This window comes from Saimiri boliviensis, chromosome 9 (assembly GCF_048565385.1).
Source record: "Saimiri boliviensis isolate mSaiBol1 chromosome 9, mSaiBol1.pri, whole genome shotgun sequence".
In the NCBI taxonomy this organism is placed as follows: Eukaryota; Metazoa; Chordata; class Mammalia; order Primates; family Cebidae; genus Saimiri; species Saimiri boliviensis.
Genome location: NC_133457.1, coordinates 10,154,035 through 10,175,148, shown reverse-complemented (window position 1 = coordinate 10,175,148; position 21,114 = coordinate 10,154,035). Strand labels below are relative to the sequence as shown.

At 40.5% G+C, this 21,114-nt stretch overlaps 1 protein-coding gene across 4 annotated transcripts in view; it reads right to left on the bottom strand.

Annotated features, from left to right (window-relative positions):
- TMEM108 (transmembrane protein 108) overlaps window positions 1–20,088 on the bottom strand; it is a 332,433-nt gene extending 312,345 nt beyond the window's left edge. For 3 of the 4 annotated variants that reach the window (XM_010335802.2, XM_003925070.4, XM_010335799.3), the window contains exons 1-2: window positions 19,957–20,088; window positions 12,653–12,771 (exon numbers count right to left, since the gene is read on the bottom strand). The gene's annotated coding sequence lies outside the window, so the exon portion shown is untranslated. Of the gene's footprint in view, window positions 1–12,652; window positions 12,772–16,825; window positions 17,036–19,956 lie in introns of all 4 variants that reach the window. The other variant, XM_074405463.1, reaches the window with a different exon arrangement.
- Between the last annotated feature and the right edge of the window lie 1,026 nt (window positions 20,089–21,114).

Genomic DNA, 21,114 nt, shown 5'->3' with positions numbered 1-21,114 from the left:
AAACCCCCATACCTGGCCTCCTACTATAAGCCTCCCATAGTGCAGGCAACACAAAGAATGCAAGAGAAGCACATGGCAGGATCCATGCCTGTAGAGGCTTCATTATCTAATCATGGAAACAAAATATGTAATTGAGGAAAATAATTAGAATAAGTAACAAAGTCCCCCAGCCTAAGAAGCAATGCCAGGTAAACATGGAGGCCTGGAACAGAATTGTGAAACTGGGCTTTGCCCTTGGCACCTCTTGGTCTCCTTTCTGGGGGCTTTTCACCCCTCAGGAGCATTCCTACCCCATCCCTTCAAACCTGGGCAAGAAGGCCTGTAGGCACTGGAGTAGCCAGAGCACTTAATCATATGTCTCAGAGCCAAACAAAAGACAGGAAGGGAACCCCAGGCAGAAAAGATGGACAGAGAGAGCACATCTGACTGCAGTAGCAATGCTAACTGCTAGGCTAGGGGTGAGCTCCCGTCTGAGGCTTGAAGAGGAACAAGAGGCAAGTTATTCTCCTCTCCTCAGAAGTAAATCCTTGGAGGTGCTGTCAATCTTTCCTAGGCCCAGCCCAATCCCATCAGCTGTTTTCCTAAATCCTGAGAAAACAGAAGAGAGCAGGAGAAAAGTTCTGATTAGCTGAAAAGGCAAGAAACAGAGAGAAGAGGTTTATTTAAAAATGAAGGTGGAGTGGAATATCTGACCTTACACAAGTCAACAAAGCAGCCACATATTTGATCTGCTATACATCTCTTCTCGTTTGCTTTTTTTCCTCCTGGCACCCGTAATTACAAAAAGAAAAATTTCCCCAAAACCAATAGTTAAAAAAAAAAATCCAACTTGCTCAAAGGCTGCATTTCTTGCTTCCTCCAGCTACGAATATTTCTAGTATGGAAGGATGTATGGCAGAGGCCCTGGTATCTCTCCTTCAGAAGGATTAACAAGTAACCTAGTACAAGCAGTCTCACAGTTTGTTACCGGGCTCCCTTTCTTCTACTTAAAATGCACTCAAACACAGTCACCCCCTCCACCATCAGTGCTCATGAAGAAGAAAGGTTAGAAGCGCCTCTTGCCGGCCTATAAAATCTCTCTATTCAAAGAAGCTACACTAGGTAATGTTTCTGATTATGAATTTTTTTTTAAAGTATCTTAATTTTTCTCAAAAAGAGTTATCTGAGAAGAATATACTGATAGATTTTTTTCATACCATCAATTTTTCCCATGGTCTTTTATATATTTCTTTTAAGAGCCTGTGGTAAAAACATATAAGACAACAAAATTTAAACAGTCAATAAAGGTTCAATTAACAATAGACATACATAACCAAAGAATACAAAAGAATCTCAGCAGTTATACTTGTGTCTTTTCACCAATAAACTCATGGACAAAAAGAGACAAAGTTAATTCCATGAAAATCCACATATATACACAACAAGCAGCCCACACTTATTACCAAAAATAGATCAAACTAGAAAAATATAAGGAATTAATTTCTTATTTTGAGTAGAAAAAAGTTTTAAAGTCTTATCTTAGTACATGAGACAATAAGGAAAACAGAGAAAAAGGAATAAGAAATCGTGAGAAGGGACAAAATGTGGTAGTTTGAGAAACCAAAATTTACAGACCTCACATATGGCTTAAATTATTTGAGCAAGAGGTTGAGAATTATATTTTAAATAGAATAAACAAAGAAACACTGACACTCTTATAGTTGAGAGAGAAGGGCAGAGTTGCAGGGAGAGCATCACATTGTTTGAGAACACTGGCAGGTTCAATTCATGCTAAACATGTTGTAATTGGGAATCAATACGGGGCAGAGTCTGCTTAAATAAACTCCAAAGGCTTGTCTAAGCAACCTTGTTAATGTCATGTTGCATTTTATTAAATGATATTCAGAAAAAAAAGCTGTTGGTTGGAGCTTGGAAAACTTTGTTTTAAAGAGGTATTCTTTGCAATCACAGCATTTGATGTTCATTCCTGATCAAGGTTGAAGATAGTGGCCATGAAATTGCTGTCAATTTCTGATATGGGCAGATATACCTGGACATTCTGAATGTCCAAGAACACAGTTTTCACAATCACAGGTAGGAGGAGAATGTATCTTTAGGTACTCACTGATAGGATGAGGTCCCATCAAAGGAAGATGTCGTTAGGAAAGGTGTAAAAGCGGCAGGTAGAGGATGGTTAACCAAGAACTGTGACACAGACCAGCTCTGGAATTCTGATGTTCAGTAACTTCATCAGAAATCACGTTCGCGTACTGTTGGGATGAACAGGCAGACAGCAGAACCTTGGCAGGACAGTTTCCCAAGTACCATGCCCATGAGCATTCTGTAAGGTAGTTATGATTCCCATTCTAAAAGTAAAAAAAGTTGAGGCTGAAATTAAATATTCTGTCCAAAGTCATATTTCTAAAAAATGATAGGGACAGTATAGAAAAGCAGATCTATGTGGCTACAGGGCCCAAAGTCTATCAATGCTACCAAGTGGTCACTGAAAGGAAACCAGAGCATTCTAGACAGGGAGAAAAGAATGGGACCAGGGGTCAGTTTGGGTAAAAGAGAAGTTTGTGCATAGAAAGAATAGAAAGAAAATCAGAAAGGGAAGTTGGAGTCAGCCTGTGGCTTTATGTCTAGTTACGAAGCGCATTGTCCTACAGCCAGCTGGGAACCATAGTACTCTGAAAATAAAATAAAGATGTAAGAATGGATGCAAAGAGATTAAAGAACTTAAGGTAACAGGGCTAATGGAAGGAAAAAATGGAGGGGTATGTAGGGTAACACCAGAGGAAACCAAAAGTTAAAATCCAGGACTGTACTAATATGAGATTTTGTTCTCTCAAAGTAAAAATATTATTTTCTAAGTTGGGAGTCTCTAAAGAATGTCTAACATTTAATGCCTGGTAAATACTGTTCTAATGACAATAATTAATTTCAGAAGTGATCCAGTAAGTTCTTTCCAGTGTAAAAGAAACAGCTTTTGATAGTCAGAGGAAGCATACTCCTCCCTGTCTGCCTTCTTCCTTGTCTGTGATGGGCCCTCTAAAGGGGTGTGCTGATAGGAATGGGTCATGTTTGAGGACATGGCATCAGCTTCAGCTTTGTTTGTCTGAAAAGTAAAGGGGAAGATTCAACAGTGGGCATGGAAAGAAAAAGGTTGAGAAGAACTGCCTCTTCCTGTGGTTTACAGGAAGAATAGGGCAGTTCAGGGCTGGGGGTTTCAGTCCCAGGCCCTCAGGCAGAAGAAAGTCCTGCCTCCACCACCTCCATGGACATTTATTCTGCAGGAACCTCATCGGGAGTAGCCTACGGCAGAATGGGAATAAAGGATTCAGGATTCCTAGCTCTTGCCATCTTTCAGAATCTCTTTACACACTGGAGAGAGCAGATGTCTTTACTGTTGCTAAAGAATCTTAAACAAGGGCTGCAAATTAATTCTCAATTCTAGGAGAAAAAACATCATTTTGTTTTATTTTTGTAGAAAAACTGTATATGTACAAATTTGAGTTACTTAATCTGTCTCTTATACTATAAGATTAATGCTTCTTTAAAAGTTAAAATTGAAGATTTTAATCTTCTGGCAACATGTGGTTATCTACATACGAATCTTCCTGTTCAGAAGAAACATGGATATATGTTAAAACCAATTACATACACTTCTATTTTTTCCCATTTTATTTTTAAAAATTCAATACAGAGATGAGGATCTTCAGAGTCAGAAGAGAAACTGAAGCAAACGTTTTATCTCTGCTCTTTTCACCTCTGCAGTCAGCAAGTGGGTTGAGAAAGTGGATCCCAATCCCCATTACCCTTCAATAACAAACTGCATTCTTTCCTCAACCAGCAGTTGAAGAAGCCCTGCTGAACCGCTTCTCTGCAGACTCTCTTTCAACAAAAGCTGTGTATCTCTAAGGAAATACTAACTTATTCCCTGTATGTGGTGCCACAACGATCCAGCTACCTAAAGGGAATTCAATGAAATGATGGACTGTTTGTGCTGCCATGGGTCACTCCACTCACAGCTGTGTAGGTCCAAATGGTGCCAGGACCATTATTCTTACCCTGACACAGAATCGTAAATAGAGACAGAGCCTTCTGCAATATCAGAATGCATTCCCTTGTAAAGCACACTCAATTACTGGCTCAGATGAAAATAGTGCTCTAAAACCAGAGGGAAAGTGAACAAAACACACTGTAAAAATTTTAAAGTACACTTTTTTAGGTAGCAATCCTGAAAATGTCAACACTTCTATGGAATATATTTTTAGAGTAATAAGCCAAATTATTTTCCTTTATCCCAACTGAAGTCTTATAAACCCAGCTGTTGAACAACGCTTGTCGAAGACGTCAAAATGTCTTTCAACATTTAGAAAGTCACCTCGCCATTATTCCTGTGCAACATGTGGGTGGTGAAGAGAATCAAATTTGACAGATGCAAAAAATAAGATATCTGTATGGGAAATAGAACTCCCCATTTCCCAATCATCCAGCCCAGCAATTTCCCTACCACTCAGAACTGGGACATAATTTTTTGAGAACAAAAAACAGATTCATGTTTTTTACAATTGTTACTAAACATGTATGCTTTCTGAATAATCTTCCATTCTTTGTTATCCATATAACCTGCAAATACTATTTATATTGTTTCCAAGAGTTAAGAATTCAGGGTTGTTAAACTAGACTGAGGTCTCATGTTCTACTCCAGCACTGCTGTGGGGTCTCAGTCTACCCCACCATTACTTTCTTCTGGAGAAACTGCCAGACCCATAACCCTTAGTAAAGCAAATATCCCTAAATTGAAGCTGTTTGGACTGGGAGAGAGCATCAGTACCTCTAAAATGGCATGGTATAGAGCTTTGACTAGTCAGGATGATAGTTTCTACAAAACCTATCATACTCCTTTTCCTATTTTGGAATTTAGTCTATACACAGATCATTGATCAGGTTGTGGGAATGATAAATGGAAGCAGGAACATGAGGAACAAGAGAGAATCTAAGATGGAAATTCTGAAACACATTAATGATCTAAAAGTACAATATGGACTAACTAACACTGTTAGTGCAGACACACCCTGGAGTTACAACAGATCAGACCAATCTTCCTGCTCCTGAGTTAAGTCCTGACTCCATGAAGCCCAGCCAGACTATCCTCTCATCCTAAAAGGCCCGAGATTCATCACAGACTTGCCACATGACTAAACTTGTTTTCCTCATTTTCTCATGCATCTTTAGTTAAGCCTCTCATTTCTTAAAAGTAACTTGAGTTTCCATTCTTGTAATTAAAATCGTCTATGTAGGCCCCTTGGCAAGTTGTCTAAAAGTGTTCTCCTTTTCTTTGCTAATTGTAGAACAATTCTCAGATCTCCCAATAGTCTACACAAAGCCTCACAAATTTAGGGGCTACTTTGCCAATATGTGTAATTACAGAGAAAGAAAGCAAATGGCTGGCAAAGCCTTTCCCTCTTGGATTGTCTTTAAATTGCTCTTACTGTATTTTTTTCCCTCAGTAGATCACTATCATGTAGATCACAATCTACTTTCAAGTAGATGTAGGATATTTAGCTGCAGTGAATCAAAATAAAATAAAAATGCAGCCTCTTGTGGGAGCCTCAGTAAATCCTCTACTCTGTGGCTTGGACAACCACCTGTGGTTTCTGGGTTAGTATCAAGCCTCTGAAAGCAAGTCTTGCAGTAGCAGACCCTGATTCTCCTGATCCAAATAGAATAATATTGGCTACCAACAGCACTGTCAGCACCGGGGAAAGATTAGGTGATACTGGAAATTAATGAACCAGACACTCAGAGCACCTGCATCTTCCTCAACTCTAATTACTACCCCCTCTCCCTGTCAAAAAAGAAACAAACAAAAAACCCACCAAACTCATCTCTCTAGCAGTCAGTGATTCGCAATCACAGGGTATTTGGAAATGTAGGGGGACATCTTGGTTAACACAATGGCTTGGTTAGAATAATAAGGGCATTTTGTGACCAGAGAGGCCAAACATCCTATAATAGACAGGAAAATTCTACATAACAATGACTCATTCTCTCAAAATGGCAATAGCACCTCTCTTAAAAGAAATGAGCCCCCTCCAACATTTAGAGCAGAAAAAAATGGGTGAGAAAGGCAAACTAAAGAGAAAAGAACATTTTAAAATATCTATAGTCAACATCACACTAAATGGTGAGAAACTCGAAGTTTTCCTACTAAGTTCAGGAACAAAGCAAGGAAGTGCCCTGTCACTACTTTTTCTTTTCAAACATCATACTAGACGTCCCAGGTAATGCAATAAAACAATAAAATAAAACAAAATAAAAGGAATGCAGATTGGGAAGGAAGAAATAAAAGTATATTTGTTCAGATGATATGATCAGCTATGTAGAAAATCGGAAAGAATCAACGGAAAAAACCTTCTGAAACTAGTAAAGCCATTATAACAAGGTTGCAAGATACTAGAATAACATCCAAAGTCAACTGTTTTCCTACATATCAGCCATAAACAAATGAAATTTGAAATAAAAAACACAATACCACTTACGTTAGTATCTCACAAATGAAATACTTAGGTATAAATCTAACAAAATGTGTAAAGATCTGTATGAGGAAAGCTACAAAACTTGATGAAAGAACTCAAAGAAGAACTAACTAGACATTTCATGATCATTGACAGACTCAATATTGTAAAGATGTCAGTTCTTCTCAATTCAATCTATACAATCAACAAAATCCCAATCAAAATCCCAGGAAGTTATTTTGTGGCTACCAAGAAATTGATTCTAATGTGTATATGGAAAGGCAAAAGACCTAGAATAGCCAACACAATATTAAAGCAGAACGGAGTTGAAAGACTGATACTACCTGACCTCAAGACTTACTATAAAGTGCCATCATCAAGACGGTATGGTATTGGTAAAATAATAGACCTATAGACCAATATAACAGAATAGAGACCCTGGAAATATACCTACATCAAGATAGCTGATCTTTGACAAAGAAATAAAGGCAATACACCAAAGTAACAAAGGATGCTGGTAAAATTGGACATTCAATGCAAAAAAAAATTAATCTAGAGACAGACCTTACACTCTTTACAAAAATTAACTCAAAATTGATCACAGGCCTAAATGTAAAAGACAAAACTATAAAACTCATAGAAGATAACATGACAAAAACCTAAATGACGTTGGGTATGGCAATGACTTTTTAGATACAAGACCAAAGGCATGATCTATGAAAGAAAGAGTTTATAAGCTGAGCTTCTTTATGTAATTCAAAATGTCTGTCCTCTGGAAAATCAGGTCAAGAGAATGAGAAGACATTCCACAGATTGGGAAAAAATATTTTCAAAAGACATATTTGACAAAGGACTATTATCCAAAATATTTAAAAACTTAAAAGTCAACAATACAAAAATAACCTGAGTAAAAGATAGTCCGAAGACCTTAACAGATACCTCATCAAAGAAGACATACAGATGGCAAGCAGGCATATCAAAAGACGTTCTACATCACATATCAAGAGGGAAATGCAAATTAAAACAACACAACACTGAGCTATCATTATATATTTATCCAAATGGCCAAAACCTGAAACACTGATAATACCGAATGCTTATAAGGATGTGGTACAACAAGAATTCTCATTAATTTCTGGTGGGAATGCAAAATGTTAGTCATTTTGAAAGACAATTTGGCAGTTTATTACAAAATAAAACATACTCTTACCATATGAGGCAGCAATCATGGTCCTTGGAATGTTCTCAGGAGTTAAAAATTTATGTCCACACAAAAAACCATGCACACAGATGTTTATATCAGCTTTATTCATGATTGACAAAACACGGAAGCAACCAAGATGTCCTTCAGTAGGTGAACGGATAAACTATGGTATATGCAGATAATGGAATATTGTTCAGTGCTAAAAGGAAATTAGCTATCAAACCATGAAAGACATGGAGGAAACTTAAATGTTGATTATTAAGTAAAAGAAGCCAATCTAAAAAGGCAACATCTTACATGATTCCAACTACATGACATTCTGGAGAAGGCAAAACTATGGAGATAGTAAAAAAAAAAAAAAAAATCAGTGGTTCCTGGGGTCTAATGAAGGGCAAAGGGGAGGGTGATATGAAAAGACAGAACATGAATGATTTTTAGGGCAGTGAAAATACCCGTATACTATAATGATGAATATATGTGATTATACATTGGTCTAAAACCAAAGAATGTACAACATCAAGAATATATCCTGAAGTAAACTATAAACTTTGGGTGATTATGATGTGTCAATATAGGTTCATCAGTTCTAACAAGTGTGCCATTCTGGTGGGTGATGCTGACAATGTGGGGAGGCTACGTATGTACAGGGAGTAGGAAGAGTAGGAGATATGTGGGAAATCTGTATCTTCCTATCAATTTTGCTTGAATTTGAAACTGTTCAAATAAATAAGTGAATAAAGTATTTTTAAAGAAAGAAAGAGAGAGATGGGGGAGGGAAGGAAAGGAAGGAGGGAGGAAAGGAAGAGAAGGAGAGAGGGAGGGAGGGAACAAACAAGCCATGCATCCATCAAAAAGTAAAACAGCAGAGTTAAGACTATTCAAGGATCAAATCCAGGCTCTATCCACCTCCTTCCCCTCAATTTCAGCAATACTGCTTATTGCCACAAACGCCTTATTCCCATTCCCTCTCCTATCCACAACAATCTTGGGCTCAGGTAACTTTAAATTATATCTTTTTAAAATAGTGTATCTATATTTCCACATCTTTTCACTTTTTCTAATTATGACAATTTCTGAGCAACTAATATAGATAATAATACATAATATCAACTGAAAATTCTTCCATGTTGCCAAATGGTCTAATTACTAAATCTATGCTGTAATATGTCTGTTGGAAAATTTGCTTTAGAGACTAATTCTTCTGGGGATAACTCCTCAGCAGTGATGTTTGTGTATTAATACCCTCTTATGAAACACTTCTGTGAGCCAAGCTGGGAATTGGAAGAAGGGGAGGTGAAAATTCTCTTGCCACCTCTTCCAGACTCTTTGTAAAGCTCTAGGCAGTATCAAAAGAGACATCTCGCACAAACAAGCCTTACCACAAAGGGTCAGGGCATAGAGACCAAATGGAAAGAGACAGCTCAGCAGCCTTGGACTAAAGGGCAAATATTTCAGAGGCTATGGATTTGATTATGTCAGAGATAGGCCCATGGCACTTTTTGTAGCAGACAGATACCACAGCAAGATACACTCACAGACTGAAAGTTTCCCAGGATGGAGAAGCCCAAAATTCAATTCTGTTTTAAATAAGTTGAGGTGTTGTTATAACAAGAGCATACTGTCACTTTAAATGTAAGTTTCTGACCAATGGGGGTCTTCACAAGCTAAAGCAGTGCTGTCCAACAGATTTCTCTGATGATAGACATGCTCCGTATCTGCAGAGTCCAACATGGTAGGCACTAACCATGTGTGGCTACAGAGCACTTGAAATGTGGCCAGTGCAATGAAGAACTGAATTTCAATTTAATTTTAATCAATTTAAATAAAAGACACATATGGCTAGTGGCTACTGTATTAGACAATGCAGGAAAAGGCTTAAGGCATCCTTTGAGAAAATGATCCAAGAGGTTATCATAAGAAAATCTTATATATGTTTTGACCATCTTGAAAAATACTTTCTCAGTGCCCTCCTAACCAAACACACACACAGATACCATTTGTAAGAAGTCACTACATCAGAAACCACAAATAGAAAAATGCTTCTCAAACCTTAGCATCCATCAGGATCACTGGGCGTCTTGTTAAAATACAGATTATTATACCCACTCCCAGAAATTCTGATTTAATAGGTCTGTACATTTCTAACAAGTATAAATGATTTTCATGCTGCTGGTTCACAGCCCACGTTTTGAGTAGTACTAGAATAAAAACTTAAACATTCAAACATCAGCTACTCCTACCAAAGAGGAGCCGCTTTAACTTTTCACCTCTCTTCTACACCAATGTGTCTCTTTCTTCAAGGTACATGGAATCTTTCTTAAACATTCTTGTAAGTTTTGCTTAATATCTAGGACTAAAAATGTATGAAGAATGCAAATAAACAAGGCAAACTATCCATGATGGCTTTCTACATGGTAGATCCAAGATAGAATGCATTTGTTGTAAACTTTGTAAGCAAGTCTAATAATCACAGAGACCAGAAACATGGCAAGGGGGAATGCAAACCTGCCAGGACAGTTTACATCTAATGTGTGCACTAACCTTGTTTTAGAGTTAAACTGAGCCTTTCTATTAAAATAATGTAGATTACTTCAGGTCAGAGTAGCCTCTTTGACCATTCCAACACATAGTACTAGAAGTATCAAAAGAACATGTCATATTAAAACATTTTATTTATATTTATAACTCAAAGGGCACATATTAAAGATAAACCCTTTCCATATTCCTAAAGAAGAGAAGAAATCGAAATGTAAAAGTTTCTAAAATAGACATCAATTACTCCAAACACTATCTGGTCCTTATTGCACTGCCTGCAAAAACTGATCTGGACCAGCAGTCACATGGGAAGATAGTTTTCCTTTGAAGCCTATTTCTTTACGTCCTTTGCTCTATATATGAGTCACTTTAACATTAGGAGATCACCTTGTCAAATGCAATTTCCTTGATTGCTCTTTTGAACAGCCTTCTTTCTGCCTCATCCACTCTTTCCTTTAACTTTGCAAAGGAAAGTCTTTATCCAGAATATATTATCACAAGGAACCAGAATATGAAGCCTTTGAATAAACTCAGAATCCAGCACTGTTCATTATTTCCTATATCACAGACCTTCACCCTTCTTCAAACTCCTACAGTTCCTCAGGTAGTGCCATCACAATAATTAAGAATTATCCTTGGGTCCTCGAAATTTGGGGAGACAAGTATTGCTTCTTAGAATAGACAGTGCCTCCAGATAGTCACACAGTACTATGTACATTAACTATTTAGCTATTTATGTGTGTATATTTTGCAGATAGGAAAAGTGAAGCAAAATGAAGTTAAATGATTAAAAAATGATACCAGAGAAATTCAGAGCAAAATCACTATATTCCTTCAGTAGTGTTTCTCAACCAGGGGCAATTCTGCTCTCCAGGGGACATTTGGCAATGCCTGGAGACATTTTTGATGGTCACAATCATGGAGGGAGATACTGGCATTTCATGGGTAGAGTTCAAAGGCACTGCTGAACATCCTAAACTGCACAGGACAATCCACATGAGAATTGCCTGGCTCAAAGTGTTAATAGTGCAAGGTTGAGAAACTAACTCTGGTCCACTGGCATCTCTAGCATTACATTATTTGGCCCCTAATAAAGAATGGCTCCCTTTACAATGTATTTACACAGAAACATGCCACCCAAGTGCTATTTCTGACATGCTATACTTTTTACTTTTAAAATAGAGGATATACAGGAGACACAGAGGAAACCGAACAAAGTTAGCAAAGCCCAGCTCCTTTCTTTTAATGAGAAAACCTAGCAAAGCCCAGCTCCTTTTCTTAGCAGCCTCCAGGTGCTGAGCTATAGTCTGCATCTGGCTGCTCACCTGAACTCTTCCTCTGATGCACTTTGCAGCTGCCCTTTCTTTGCTTTATCCCCAAGCATGTCCATCACTTTAGAGCAATAATGATGTACGTTTATTGGAATCTCCAGAGATCTCCTCCTCTAATTGTCTATTTTGTTCAGTAAATTGTACTCATTACTGAACCACATGAGGCACCTAAGGCTATCAGCCTTTTCTGGATGCCCTCTGTCTGAGCCTAGATAATGGGGCACTATTTAGCAAAGGTTCAGCAGTACTGAGCCAAGCTGCTTAAAACAACCCTTTAGTTTTCAGCTGAGTATGTTTCTCTAACCTCCTATACCTTGTTCCTAACCATCCTTAGCTTTTCTTAGATTTATATGAATCATTATTTTCTCTTCAAGGAGTCTGGTTTTAGTTTAAGCTCTAGAAGTTGGAGAGCTCAGAAAGCATGTGATGTCCTTTCCACACCAAACAGAGAATTTCTCCTTCTGGTCTCAAAAATCTGCAGCACCGGTGAAAATTCAAAGCCAGTTTTGGTTATAATGTTCCCAGTGCCCACACGCATTGTACTAGGGGCTGCAAATAGATGAGGCATGAATGGGCATGTGACTTCCAGTAATGCTAGGTAAAATAAAATGGAACAGGCAAAACCATGTGCTTTGCTAGTGCTATTACCCACCAAATCTTTAAAAAGTGATTAATGAAGGAAAAGTTAAGCAAAGTAATCAAGGAAGAAGGAAGATTGTAAGTGAGGGAAATAAGAGCTTCCAGAGGTAACATATGAAACAGCTATAAGAAAATGATAATCAAGTCCAGTTCCCTTCTCTACAGAGCTCCTCTCATATAAAACACACACTATATGAACTCATTAAAAATTCCTATTTTGAAATATTTCCATGCACAAATTCCATTCCATCACCTTGGTCATGGTTTTCTCTTCATAATTGCCGATTTGCATAATATCTATGAGTTGAATCCATAAAGGTTTTAGAAGCTTTTCACAGACAGGGCATCACATTGCACTGACTCCAAGAGACAGATGACACAAGAGCCTCTAAGAATTGGAAAAGCAAGAAAAACAATGGCAGAGAATGCCTTTGCCTTACCCTGGAGTAGAGGGTGTAGAAGCCTTCAAACGCACTTACATCCTCATGACCCATCAGCTCTGCTGCTTTTCACTGCTCATTCATTTCTGCATGTTGGATGACCACCAATCTATCACCAGCTGGCAAAGATGAAAATGAAAAAAATGCATTAGGCCAAAGGATCCACAACTTCAAGTCCTAAGCCACTGCTGAAGTGAATATGAGAGTAGACTACGTGCTTACCACATAAACCCAAACATGTGTAATAGCTTAAGCTCAATAAAAGTTTATTTCTGTTTCATGTATGCATACTGGACAGGGGAACATGTCAGTGGGGTGGGCCTAATATATTGATCCAGGTACCCAGGATGACAAAAGTTCTGCCATGTTTAAAACATCATTTCCAAGGTTGCTCTATGGGTCCTCTCCATTCCAGTCAGCTAAGAATAGAAAACAGTACGGAGAAGCTTGCATGAACATTCTCTGTGCTGTTTTTTCCTAGAAGTGGATTGCAATACTTTTCCACTTCCACCACATTCTGTTGGTTGGCTAAAACTCAATTACACAGTCACATTTAACCTTATGGGCTGCAGGGCAGTGACCAGACCCTATTGTACCAAAGTGACTCCAGCCCAATCATGAAGGCAGCATTAAGCTTAGAGTAGAGGATTCTGAATGAGACACTAGCACAGTAACTTTGACTTCGTTACTTAACTACTCTGAGTTTCAGTTTTCTCAACTGTAAAATACCTTTCCTCTCTTATAGGGCCAATGTAAGACTCAAAATGAAACAAAGCAGCATTTCAGAATTTTTTTAAGAGACAGAGTCTCACTCTCATGCTCAGGCTAGAATATGCTGTGTGATTACAGCTCACTGCAGATTTAAAACTCCTCAGCTCAAGTGATCCTCCTACCTCAGCCTCCTGAGTAGTTAGGGACATATATATGTGCCACCATACCCAGCTCATTTTTTCTTAAATTTATGTAGGGATGGAGTCTTACTATGTTGTCCAGGGTGGTCTCTGACTCCTGACCTCAAGCAATCCTCCTGTCTCAGCCTCCCAAAACACCAATTTTACATGCACAAGCCACCAACTTCTTGGACTTTAAGGTGCATGTGCATCCTCTACGCATCTTGATAAAATGCAGGTTTGGATTTGGTAGGTCATGGCCAGAGAGTCTGCACTTCTAACCAGCTCCCACATAATACTGATGCTGCTATCCTTTGGCATTTTGAGTAGAAAATAGATAAAGGATTAGAGAATATTTTTGAAAACCATAAAGTGATTTGCAGATACAAAGATTATCCTGTCACTAACTGATTATAAATAAATTCCAAATTAGGCAGTATTTTTAGGATATGTCTAGTCTGGGTACCAGGTACAATTTCTTAAGAGTCCAGGGTTTTGGAACAGGAAACAATTTAAGTAGTCACTACTTTCTCCCCTTATTTTCCAAACAAGGAAACAAGCTCAGAGAAGTCAATCATGGCCCCAAAATCTCACAGTAACTCAGCAATGTGCTTGATTAGAATGCAGAAACTTCACATTACATAATAAATTAGGTTATTACATAAACCCAATTATAACCATCTAAAGAAGAAAAGGTAATTTTTATTCTTCTACTAAAGCAAGAATATTACTCTGGCCAAAAAGGTACATAGTCAAAAAGGTGACAGCATGTAAATTCACCAACATGGGTCACCACAGTACCAAAAGTAGACAAGGTGTCACAGGACACAAAGCAAGAGATTTTCAAGCAAATGTTCTTCCAACTTTAAAAATGTTGCATTTTTTTAAACAGGGATTTTTATTTCCAATATATACAAACTCCCAGTCACTCTTATTTGGAAACCATTAGGAAAACAGAGAATTTGGGATTGCAAATAAAAAAGAATAATAATTAGCCAATGCGGAGCAGCAATTTCTGTAGTAAACCCTGGGTACAAATAAAGAAACATAAGGATTTCCTAAAATCCCTAGCATGTAAATTATTTTGCATCTCTGAGATCATGGTGGGTTCTAGGAGCCTAGAGTTGAACATGAGATGTAGTACCTCAAAAGTTAAAAACTCCAAGTCATGAATTTGAAAGGAAATGAACATCTGGAAATCAAGTCAGACTGAGGGAGTAGGGTGACTCTTAGTATGCATGTCATCACCAACAAAGCAACATGAATTTGAAAGTGTTTTGGTAAAATTAGAAAAGAGTACTTATTGGGGAAGAAATGAGAATGGAAATCAATACTTGCATATCCATTATTAATTTAAGATGGGTAAAAGACTATTATTAGCATCTCCATTTAGTGAGCAATTTTTTACAAGGTAAAAATGTTCCTACGAACTTCAGTAAATTTACCCCATACCTTACCCTCAAGACTCTTCCACCCTAATGTCTTTTAGCTCCTCAGACATGACCTCAAAATTCTTACCCTATTTGTGTGTGTGTGTGTGTGTGTGTGTGTGCGTGTGTGCACATGCCACAGACCTCTTTTGTAGTCTGCTGAAGCCAAAGAACCCCCTCTCAGAATGCATGAAATGTGTAAGATAAAATACAGAAGATTACAAAGGAAGTGAATTATATGAAAGATTCTCCTATCCAGAGAGATCTTGGGGAGTCCAGGGACCCAACATAGGAACAACTAATTGGGGAATGACTCTTCTAGGATGATGAAAGTTTTTTCGTACAAGAAACAGCATATACAGAAAAGTTTTAAAAGCCTAAAGATGCATAGTAAAGAATCCTGCTCGCAATCAATCAGTGAAGAAAAGAATGAACTGCCAAGAGAAGCCTGACCTTGAATTTCTGCCAAAACTCATAGCTATTCATGCTGTTGCTTTAAAGCACTACATTAAGGAATTACTCAGAAAATTTTCTTGGCCCCAGCCCTGTAGACACAGCATATTCTGTGGCCTGACGGCAGATGAAATAGAGCAGCATTGGAGAAGGGAAAACTATATTGAGTTCTAGCTTGCATCCCGGTCCGCTAACTAGTTCTCCGACACTAACTGGCTCTGTTACTTTACTAAAGTCACTCAACTCTGAATGGAACTGTCTACAAATTGGGAAGGATAAGTTAAATCGTCTTGAAGGGTTTCTTCCTACTTTGAACTGTTAGGATGCTAAGATAATGCACAACCATTTCTCTAGGAGGAAACCTTAACCAGACTTCTTTTTGCCTTAAGCTCACAGTATGAAAATATTTTCTAAATAATTTTTGGAGTCTTCAGACATACCTTATCAGAATTGCCTAACCATAGAACTTTAGACTTGGAAGAGACTTTAAGAGACATCCACCATCTCATCAATCTCAGTGAATTAGGTGAGAAAGTAAGGTTCAGAAAGGTGAATAGATTTACTTTTAGTCACATAATGAGGTAGCATTAATGGACTGTTGGGCCTACTGCTATCTAGCACAAAGAGGATTTTAGTATTCATCATTGGTAGTAAAGACAAGCTCACTTGGAGAGATAGAAAGAAACCACAAATAAGCTAAGCCATAGGATGGGAACTACACAAAGCAGGTGACTGGGGTAATGGCACCTACAGGCAGCATCCTATACCTCGGGCAGGGTCAAAGCTGGGGCCCTCATTATATACTATAATCTTCCCATCTCAACGAATAGTAACTAACAGCTAAAGAACAAAGAATAGCTATTTCAAAAGAGGTGGATGGATGAATTAACCCTAACTAACGATATCAGTAATACCAAAGCACAAGTTTGGGGTTACTAATATAATATTGAAAGATCCGCATTAACTAAAAAAATCTAAAAACACTGGTTAGAAATTTTCAAGTTTTGGAAGAAACTAATTCAGCATTATTACTTTGACCTATTTTCTGTGGACAGCCCTGAAATACAGTGACTACTTTATCCGCATTATTTTTACTAATACTCTCGCTGCCATCTTCAGAGCAGGTACCTACCAGCTACTGTTCAGGTTTAAAAGTCACATGCACATTTCCACAGTGTATAAACTAGCTTTACATGCAAATAATTACAAACGATGAAGTCGTTGGAAACTGTGGTCAAGTCATGGTTATGTTTAATCAACCAACAGTATGTATGGCGAGTGCTTTTAAAGCCTATGCTATGATGCTTGTCAGTTTACTCTCTGCCTTCTCCCTTCAGACACACACATGCACCATGTAATCACATCCATTCCTCAATCCCCACGACACACATTATTCCTACCTCAGGTAAACAGTTACGTCTTTCAGAACTATTTTCTTTGAGATTTTGAGGGCTGACATGGTCTTTCAAAATCTTCGGACTAGAGGCTACATACTGCTGGTTTTCCAGCTCCATAGCTCCGCTCCTCCGGGAATTCCCACAGGCAGCAGTGCCATCTACTGGTGAGGAGGTTACAGCTTGTTTTCCGGGAGTCTAGGGGGTGACAAGAACCTGAAGGAATTGCAGCCTAGATTTAGGTCTTTGTGAGCCCCTCTTCTCTCAAGCACATTACAAGCATAACTGATGCTTACAACCTGAGACATGTAACTACCACAGGAGCCTTCATCGTGTGAATGACAGGTCCTCTGGAAGCGATATAAAGCCAGCCATGCTAGCCAATACTAGGCAGCTCTGCCTGGAAATGCCTCCTTAAGGATCCAAAAGCAGGCGGCAGAGCCTCACTGATTCGAACACTTCCTAGCTCTCAGCTCTCCTCTTTCCCCAATGCTTTCCTATCAGATGATCTCCCCCAGTGCCCCCACCTGTGGCACTGTTATCCAGCTGTATCTTACAGTATGTGTCCTAAGGTGCTCAGATCCTTCTCAATATGAAGGCTCTTATACTTACACAATGTGACACAGATCCTCCTCAAAGGACATTACTGCTTAGGCATGCAGGTCGGACTCTAATCTCTCTCATTCACTGTCTATCCTTCCCATCCCTGACCCAGGGGACAGAAACAACAGAAAGGAAATGATTTCGTTGTTGCTTTGAAAGCAACGCTAGTGGGCTTTTATTGAATCAGAGAATAAAACCTTGTTCTATAGGTCACTGAAGTACGTTGCTAGATGGACTAAGCCTGTCAATCTTTTTGTTGTCCCTTGCATAACTGAATCAGTGTTTCCCAACCTTTTCAAAATCCCTGCCTCCCTTCCACAGGCCAAACATTGCATATCCTTTGTGTAGTTTACAGAACAAAGATGAGTTTCTTTCCTCTGAAAATAAAAGTGTATACCGTTTCAAACTATGCCACCTACCTCACTCTCAGAATTCTTTTCTCCCCTCTACTCCATGCCCTTGTGTATGCGTGTGTAATATGGGCTGGCACGGTGGCTCACACCTGTAAACTCAGCATTTGGGAGGCCGAGTCGGACGGATCACAAGGTCAAGAGTTTATGACCAGCCTGGCCAATATGGCGAAACCCTGTCTCTACTGAAAAATGCAAAAATTACCCAGTCATAGTGGCACATGCCTGTAGTCCCAGCTATTCAGGAGGCTGAGGCAGGAGAATCGCTTCAATCTGATAGGCGGAGGTTGCAGTGAGCCAAGATCGCACCACTGCACTCAAGCCTGGGTGACAGAGCAAGACTGTCTCCAAACAAAACAAAACAAAACAAAACAAAAAACTGTGATAAAGTTTTAAATTATTCCCACTAATTTGGTTTGTGTGACAGTCTGTCAGGTGACAACGTATATTTCACTTTACTTAGGTCATTTGTGATATTCTGAATGAGCTTTGCAGCAACTTGTTCTTTTACTTTCATATCAGAAAACCAACAAAAGTTGATTTGCTGTGGCCGATAAACCTGAATTTGATCCCCCTAACCAATTTAGGTGTTCCCTCTTAAAAAAAATTACCTTGCCTAGTAAACTCATTTCTTAGCAAGTGTAGGCATTTCACAGGCACGGGGTGTGTTTTAGACGTTTGAAATCAGGTAGTTTCCTAGAGAAACATGGTGTTGTACAGGAATGTAAGGTTTACAACGGGCTTTGAAGGTATCAGGATGTCTTCAAGGGACAAGGCAGAGAGACCCTTGTCTATCTCATACCAGAGTTTTGAACGAATGAAACTCCAGAACACAGAAAAATTTTCATAATGAGTTGGTTGAACCATTTCTTACTGAGTAGATTACCAGGTATACCCAACAAATCAAGAAGTTAGTTAACCAGTGGAAAACTGAAGGGACTTTTTGTGTTTGCCTACGAGCCGTCTGGGGAAATGGAGGAGAGGCAGGGAATACCTTGCACAGCTTAATCTGCTCTTAAGTTCCTGGACACACCTTCTCCTTTTTAAAGTATGGTTTAAAGGCAACAATCCCTCTCCCCCAATGCCCACACAAACCTCTTTTGGCAGCCAAATGGTCTTAATCAAGCACACACTTTTCAAATAATTAAGGAGGGCTGAGTAGGTTTAGTCTAGACCCTGCCTTTCCTCTCCCTACAACCCAGTAACATGCTGAAAATAATTACCCTCCTGGTTAGCCCCAGAAAAAACCTGATTACAGAAACTACAACCCTTCCTCCAAAAAAAAAAAAAAAAACGTTATCTTCTTGAGGAAGAATCTTGGTGTGATGGTCTGGTCTGCAGTTCACTGCAGGCATTTCCCTCCTCATCATTTATCAGTCATCAGTTACGCTGTATCTGAAACCCCGTTTTGTAGCCTCATTTAGACCGGCTCCACTGGTGCCCAACTGCTTTAAAAAAAAAAAAAAAAAGCCTCTGAACGCATCTCTGGATTCCTCCAGCAGGCTCCAGGCGTTCAATTTCGCTGAAACTCTCGGGTGAAGGCCGGCAGGTCCAGCGGGCAGAGCAAGCTCCCGGGCAGCACGGGGGCTTCGCCCCGGCGAGGCCGCCCGCACCTGGGCAGAAGGGCTCTTCGCACAGCTGCGCCAGGAATTCGGCTTCGCTCGCGGCCGCCGGATTAGTTCGAGTCCCACGGGCTGGCCGAAGTGACACTACATTTCGTTTTCTGCCTTCTCCCCTGTGACAGGTCCCCCTGCAGGAAAGCCACCTTCTCCTCGGCCCCAGCCCAGGTTCGGCGCCCCGGACGCCCGCGCCCCACCATCCGCACCCTCCACCTGGGGAGGGGGCTCATGCCAGCATCCCTCCGGGAGGGAAACAAAGGCGGAGGCAGGGCTGCCAGGTGGGCAACTCCCCGCGGGCAGACCCGTCACCGCAGTGGGGAGGATGGGAAGGTGCCTGAGAAGATAGGAAAAGGGAAACCAAGGCAACCGGGACTGCATCCTCCCCGAAGCTGGGCTCCCGGGGCAAGCTGACCCCACACCTCCCCGCGCCCCGCCCAGCCCTGCCTAACCCGCCAGCAGGGACCCAGCCTGGGAGGGACCGGGGCCGCCCCGCAGCGCCGCTTACCTCGGGAGAAGCGCTCCGGCTCCCTCCGACGGCTCCGGAGAAAGCCCCACCGCTCGCGCACGCGCTCTCGCGCACTCGCGCCTTAGCCCCTCCAGCCCACGCGCGCGCCCCTCCGACCGGGCTCTGGCCCGCCCCGGCCTTGTCCGTCAGCGTCCGCGACAGCCAATCCGGTCGCACGGAAGGACCATCGCCGGTCACGTGGTCAGGCCAGCCAATCACCAAATTGCCCTCGGCAGCGCCGGCTCCGATGTCCCTGGGGCTTCGGTTGCTACCTGGCAGAGCCGGTGCGAGGCGGGCTTGAAGGGTTGAGTCTCTGTTTTCGGCGCTGAGTAGCACTTAGTTGATCAATTACCAGATCAATTGCCTTCTCAAATTCTAATATAAATAAGAATCACTTGACTGTCTTGTTAAAATGCAGATTCTGAGCCAGAAAATCTGGGGTGAGGACCTGACATCCTGCATTTCTAATAAGCCCCCGGGTGGCGATGACGACGCTTCTGGTCGGAGGATCACGCTTTGAATTGCATCTGTCCGAAAGTGATGACTGTAGCCCCAGCTCCACGCTATTTGAAAGTTTCATGACCTTTCTTGTCCTTCCACTGATGGGAGGCGTTCCTTCGACTGCCTGCATGGAGTGTCCTGGTGACGCTTACAGTTTGGGCACCAGCTGAGGGACGGTGTGTTTAATCCCCATATTACCCACTCTTGGACTATGGAGCAGCGATGATGCCAACTTAGTGACTGGAGTGTGGAACCAGAAGCGGAGACGGAATGGCTATGGAAGAGAACACTGTTCTCTTTAGACATTAATCTAAAGGGTTGGGCATGTGTGTCTGAGTGGCGCGGTGCCAGACTCTTGGCCAGAGAAGTGGTAGAAGTGGTCCCTGCTTCTGAAAACGTAACAATCTGTTGTAGAACTACACAGGCAAGCTCAGAAAGAAGCATGTGGGAAAACATGTGGGGAGTTAACCGTCACAGCACAAATTTAGGCATAAGCTGGAGAGGTTGTAAAATAACCTGCCTTGGGGATCTTAAGAACTGTCCAAATATTCTTCTGTCTGTAATTCCAGAGTCAAGAAGTTAGGACTCCCACTGGCCCTGTCATCTCTCAAATTTGACCTAAAGACTCAGTGTTTTTGGACTGGCCAGCTAGAACCT